The sequence below is a fragment of the Mirounga leonina genome, unplaced genomic scaffold, assembly GCF_011800145.1.
Source record: "Mirounga leonina isolate KUSES-001 unplaced genomic scaffold, KU_Mleo_1.0 Mir_178, whole genome shotgun sequence".
NCBI lineage: Eukaryota > Metazoa > Chordata > Mammalia > Carnivora > Phocidae > Mirounga > Mirounga leonina.
In genome coordinates, this window is record NW_023270464.1 from 14,055,209 (window position 1) to 14,061,946 (window position 6,738).

Sequence of the window (6,738 nt, forward strand, 5' to 3'; positions counted from 1 at the left end):
CTTCTTCCTTCTTGATCAGCAGGGAGAGGTATCTACGCCCATATTCTCTTCCCAAGGGTGAAGTGGTATATATTTTGCTGTGTGTACTTGGCCCACAGAGGCTCAAAGGGACTAGCATACATTTGGGCATAGTAGTGATTTTCATAATTTTGTGACAAGTTTTCCAACCGGCAGGTCTCTGGGGGACCTGAGACCTGCTCCTTCCACCGGTGCCTCTCAAGGGAGCAATGAGAATCAGAAGCCAGTGGGGCTTCCCTCTTACATTCGCAGAATGTGCCGAGAGTCCGAGTGTCCAGAATTCTCCCTGATAAGGAACTTTCCTCAAGGCTGAGCCATGTGAAGTCTAAAGAGAAATCACTGCCACTTAGGAAACTGCTCCCTGCTTTCTTCTGCACTGCCTGCCCGTGAGCATCATCTGGGGGTAAAGTGTTATGAGAAAATGTATGCCTCAGAGAAACAGCTGTGTATTGCCACGGTCACTAACTTTTGGAAGATGTTAAAGGAAAGTATTCATTTCAAGCCAGTCACTTCAGCTACAGCGTCCCCTTTCATGTTTCAATATCATGATGTCTCCTTTTGGTCCTGTAAGTGTTACCTGGTTTCTCTCGAGAAGCGGGGGAAACTGGGACCCGTCACTTATGGCTCCTATGAAGAGGGTTGGCTGGACACGTGGACAATATGTCAATCATTATTTCTGGTGGGGCCTTCGTAGCAGAGAAATCGCCTGGGTAGCATGGCTTATTTTAACAGAAGACAGATATGCCTGACCTGGGTTTTATGACAGATGTCAAATATATTGAAGTATGTTGTGAGGCAGATCACCTTATTGGCAAAGAAATGAAAGACCACCAGGAAGACGGATGGGAAGCCTTCCTCAAGGGGTTTCCTGTCTCTTTGCGCAGGTATGGCAGTGAACCTGAAGAAGGGCCGACTGGCAGGCACGAGGAAAGACGTCAGTGAGACTCTGAACTTGCACCTGCCCATGAGACTTGGAAACAAGAGTCCCTGCCTCCTGGAGTGACGTCGGGACAGTGAGGAGCAGGTGGGGGACGAGGGTGGGCACTACAGCAATATGAGGGAGGCCCCCCTGAGAGCGAGCACCTCCTTACATGCAACACCCAAGGCGCCTCCCAGACCTGCTCAAAAAATCTTGGTTCTCCAGCCTTCCCTCTGGAGTTTAGTTCAACCAAGATTTCTGGAGAGCGTACTATGTACCAAGCGTTGCGCTGGACATTGGACATTAGTGCTGAAAACCACACGTTCCAATCAGACCTCCCCACCTTCATTCTTCTGGGTCCTTCTGCCTGGGCGAGGTCACTTATTAGCTGCTGGGTGGTCGGGGAAGAGGGAAGTTGACTCACTTCTCTGAGCCTTGTTTTCCTCATCTGGAAAACGAGCTTCATAGAGTTAAGAGAATTGAACGTAACAGCGTCTGTATGTTTGCCTCCAGGACTAGATATAGAAACCATAAAGGGGAGGTGATGGCCAATCCACTGTTTACCTCTGATCCATAAAGACTGCTTTTGGGGTAATTTATATCACCTGCCACTAAATTAACTGCTCTTAGATCACAACCTTCCCATATGCCTAAGCCCAGAGCTCCCTTAATCAAAAATGGTAATCAGAAAACTGTGCCCTTCGGGACAGATGAATGACAAAAAAGGACACCTCTCCTCCACGTGGGTGTATCAAGCGCCAGGGCCTGGGCTCAGTTGGTGGAAGCTAGATCTCACTTCCCACAGTCCTGGGCACAATGTGTGAGCTGGGTAAGGGTTTTCAACTCAATTTATTACAGCCATTGCTGTGCAGAGAATGACAGCCTTCTATTTTTCAAAGAGGCCACTTGAGTCATTGGCAAGACACCATGGATACGTTGTAGATAAAATGTAAAAAGTCACCACAACAGTATTCTCTCCTCCTCCTTTTTTTTTTTTTTTAGATTTATTTATTTATTTTAGAGAGAGAATGAGAGAGCATGAGTAACAGGGTCAGACGAAGAGGGAAAGAGCATCTCAAGCAGACTCTGCACTGAGCACAGAGCCCAGTGTGGGACTTGCCACCAGGCTCCATCTCCTGACCCTGAGATCATGACCTGAGCTGAAACCAAGAGTCCAATGCCTAACCCACTGCACCCAGAGCCCCTCCTCCTGTCCTTTTAAAACATTTCTTCTTCAGAGTCTGTTGTTGAGAAAGAATACAGTATTTCATTCCTTCTGGTTTTACTGGACATAAACTGTTATAGGTGTTTTTGTGGTGACCATGAACTAGGGGGTATTAACAGTAGCATGGATTAGGGAAAAGCATGGAGAAATAGTAACACAGATTATTAAGGAAGGAGATGTATGTATTTACACACATGGGACTCCCCACCATTGGGTAAGGTGGATGAAATAGAGACATTGAGAGTGATTTGTGGGGAAAGTTAGTTGTGATATAGAGTATTTGTTGGTTTAACTACTTTTCTAGTTGCTAATTCTGTAAAGATAGTTTGGATGCTAAAAGTAAAATCCATAATAGATGGAGGAACTGCACAGTCCCTGCTGAGCAGGGAGCCCGATGCGGGACTTGATCCCAGGACCCTAGGATCATGACCTGAGCCGAAGGCAGACACTTCACCGACTGAGCCACCCAGTGTCCCTTCTGTTCCGCATTTTTATTTTGTCCCATTTTCTAGAGATACCGAGAAGAGCAATCTTAAGAAAGTAGATCTTGTTCATTTCCCACGTTTTCCCCTTAGTCCCCTGGGCTTTTGACTAAGACCGCCTACGAAGAGGAGATGCTCTCAGAGGGGAAGTGGGACGGGGACCGTTTTCATGGGTGTCATCCTCCAAACCAGCTGCCAAGGTGGTTCCATGCTTTCTCTATGGAGTAGAAAATGCGAGACCCCCTAGAAGGAAAAAGCAGGATCTAGTTCATGTAAAAGACAGGAACATGGTTAAAAACTGAACTGAACCAGGAATTGGTCTGTACGTGAGGCGCTTGCCTTTAGGGAGGTAAGGGCAAATCTGCGGCTCCTCAGGAGAGAGTGGAGTCACTGTCGATGTCTATCTCTGAGGTGGGCTTGAAGTATCAAAGGAGAAATGAGTGCTTTCAGTTTGAATCTAGAAAACGCAGCATCTGTCATGGAAAGGAGGAGCAAATGTCTTTTCAACTGCAAGAGTATTCCACCAACTCATACTTTTCTTGCCTTTATTCAGATACCCCTTCCCTCTGCTCTTTTTATTTCCTTCTGACTCTGTATTAAATTCGTTACGTGCTCTTAAGGGAGAAAGGTCTAATCGAGGTGTAAGATGCTATGAATAAAAAAAAAAAAAATGGGGAGGGGGTAGGAATTCACCGTTGCATCATTGCACTAAACGGCAGCTCATCTCAAGGGCTTGGTCCCCTTTCAGTGAAAAATACACCCTTCTCCTCCAGGAAGCTCCAAGTCTCAGAGGCCTTTATTAACTTGGTCTTTGGGAATAGTGTTTTAATTTTTTTCCGTAATCATCATGCAAATTGATCATGATAGTCTCTGGAAAGCAAACGGAGTGAACCAATGGTCTCATTAACTCCAAGGCTGGAAGGGCTCATGCTCGTGAGGGCTGGTGTCCTTACACACAGCGGCTCAGGTCTTCTTTGTGTGTGACTTGGTCCAGCAAGCTGTGGCTTGTTCTAGCTTGTTTAAATGGCCTCATGCATCTGACTCCTTCACAAAACAATGGGAAATCACTTGAAAGGTCTCAACCTTATGAAAGAAACATTTGTGTCCTGTGAGATTCCAACCAGAATTTCTAACTCTCCAATGACAGAACCAGACCATTGATGCACGATGCACGTGCTCTATCCAGGCCTCACCTTAAAGACACTGGGGTCTCGAATTGCTAAACTTTGTGCTATAAATTGAGTCAGCACTAAAATGTGTGGCTCAGAGGCATAATTCTGCATGTTGTTCTGCCGAATGAGGAGGGCTTTTTTAAAGAGTGTGCTTTGATTTTAATTTAACAGGGAGAGTGGCAGAGACAAATAGATCTGTCCAAAATATACTTAGTAACAGATTTTTGAGTTGAATTATTAATTTCATGTAAGCGGTTCCTCTTTTTATTTTTAGAAACTGTAAAGTTCGGGAGAAACAGAATCAAATGTAATACACTTTTACGGATGGCCCTGCTATGTGCCAAGCAAGGTGTCACATCGTTTCAAATGCTGCCTCATTTATCCTCATCTGACAGATGAGAATAAGGCTGTGGCAAGGGGTGCAATAGCTCGCCCAGCTGGAAAGTGGCAGAGTCATTTGCTGATCTGCCTCATTCTTGAAAAGGCTTTGACGCAACTCTTTGGAAATGAACTTCTTCAGAGCCATGTAGAGCTAAACTGCTTCCTCAGCGCATCCTGTCCCAAAAGTGAGTAGTAAGAAAGTTGCTGTAATTCTTGGAGCTGTGGGTACCAGATACTTCTGGCTGAGGACATGCCCTCAGTGGGTGTCCAGCATTTTGCCTTGTGCCCACCAGTGCCTTGCACTGGTTAGTTGTATCTGGGGCTTAAAAAGTCTCTCTCTTCCTCTTTGGGGAAAAGTGTCCCCTTCTAGTGAGGTACAGATGCAGTAGATGCTCAGGCAGTGGGGGGCGGGGAGGAATACACATACACTAGCTGGATTAGCTGACTGAAGCTAGACGCTTGAGTTAGAGCTGGGCTTTAGGGTACACCTCCCATGGGAAAATCCCTTTATCTCAGCTGTAACCCCTCCTGGTTGCAGGTTCTTTAAAGTCGATTGGACCTCTCTTGAGAAATTTGATAACAAATATGCATTGACACCTACTCTCTGTAAGGTATTGAATTGGAAGACAATAAAATATACCTTCAATCAACATTTGTTGAGTTTCCACGATATGCTAGAAACTGTGCTAGGTACGTCAGATACAAATATAAAAGGGCCTAATAACCTTGTAGGGGAAGGTGGAACTGTGAATGAACGCATGCAGTTTTAGAAGGATGATCCGCAGCAGAGCAACACAAAGGAGTGACTTGAGGAATGCTTTGGAGAGGTGGTAACGTTTATTTGAGCTCGGCCTTGAAGTTATTAGGAAGAGTTCTTCAGATTGAAAAATTGGGGAAAATACATTCTGTTTTGAAGGAGCTTCGTGTTTACCTTGACAAAGTGAATATGTTATCGCCTTGGAAAGAGCCATGAACATGGGGTGACTAGTTGAGGTAGGTGGTGGATAATGGAGGTGAACTGGCACTACGGTTAATTTATCTGGTGGGATGGTCTTTTCTCAAGCTATGCTGAGAGGAATGCTGGTTCCTTGAGATGTTAATTGGTATTGTCTGGGAAAACAATACCAATTAAAATAAATAAATGCATTTTCATAAGATGTAGGGAACACTGGGTTAAGCTGTTGGATGGGGTTCTTTCGTGTAGGACTTCTCAGGGTCTTTACTAGGTTACTCTGCATTATAAATTTCCAAGGGCCTGCCTTAAAGCTATTTGTCTTTTCCTATTCACAGTGCTTTCAGGGTTCCCTGAGCCTCGCAGTGGAAAATACTTCTTTAAGGTAGGGGCAGCTGTCTGCAGTCTTTAAGAAGTGAATGGCTTCTATTTCAGAAAGAAACTTCGGGCACCTGGGAGGAAGAAAGCCCGTTGTGACAGACTGGACACAAGGTGACCTGTAACCGAGCTGTGAAAATCTTCTGGGCAAAAGAAAATAAGGGTCAGAATTAAGGCACTGAAGATGTAAAGGAGGAAATGGAATGGAAAAATAACTGGCAGGGAGAATGAATACTCTGTGACCATAAGGGGGTGAATGCAGAAAGTATTTGTGGGTAATTCCCTGGGGTCTAGTTGGGAAGCTCAGCAAAGAAGAGAAATTTTGAGTAAAGATGAAAAAGTTAATTTGGGATGTGATAAAATTGTGGTGTCTTTAAGACCTACGAATCGAGTTGGTCAACTCATCCAACAGTTGGAGATACTAATCTGTAGCTCAAGGTATATATGGGTATAATTTTATCTTTCTATGAGGCTTCAGATGACTCTTGATTATCTAGCAGTGTCTTAGGGGTCAGTATACTTCACATTGTGTTGCTTGACCATAAATGTATAGAAATGCAGGTTGTAGAGAGCTATGTTGAATAGAAAGCTGAATACAAACCATTAACTATATATACTAACATGTACCTTGCCCAGAAACAGTGCACAGGGAAAAGCAAGCAAACAAACAAAAAAATATATATATATATAAAATAAATAAGTAAAGAAAGAAAAAGAAAGACACGACCCTTGCTCAAGGAGCTTATTATCTTAAGCCTACAGAAGATATGACAAGTGGTCAGATTACCTGTGCTAGGATTCTGGACCTTGTATTTGCTATATGACCTTGGGCAAGTTAGGTCACTTTGTAGAGCTTGGATTCTCTCATTTGTAAAATCGTATTTGTAGAATATTAGCATCTTCCTCATTAAGGAGTTGTAAGTATTAGCCATGGTTAAACAAAAATTGATTTCCTGTATTTTGAATGTATAAAATAATCTTTTTTTAGGAAATAATGTATGCATTGTGATCTATTTAATAAATTTCACTATTGCTTTATTTGATTTCCAGTTAATGCCAAATAATAACCTATCTATTTGAGTTGTAAAAATCAAGCTGGTTTGAATTAAAGAAGTGTGAAAAATTCTTGGGTTGGCAAAATACGTAACACTTTCATCAACTAAAAGTAGGTAAAATGTGTTAAAAATAATGAAAAGTCCACACTTTAATTG

At 43.4% G+C, this 6,738-nt stretch overlaps 1 long non-coding RNA gene across 1 annotated transcript; it reads left to right on the plus strand.

Moving 5' to 3' along the window:
* Nucleotides 1-363: 363 nt before the first annotated feature.
* Nucleotides 364-6,452, plus strand: LOC118023013. Its single transcript, XR_004682627.1, has 4 exons — nt 364-1,042; nt 4,091-4,382; nt 4,736-5,190; nt 5,488-6,452. It is a non-coding gene; the product is annotated as an uncharacterized LOC118023013 (long non-coding RNA).
* Nucleotides 6,453-6,738: the final 286 nt, after the last annotated feature.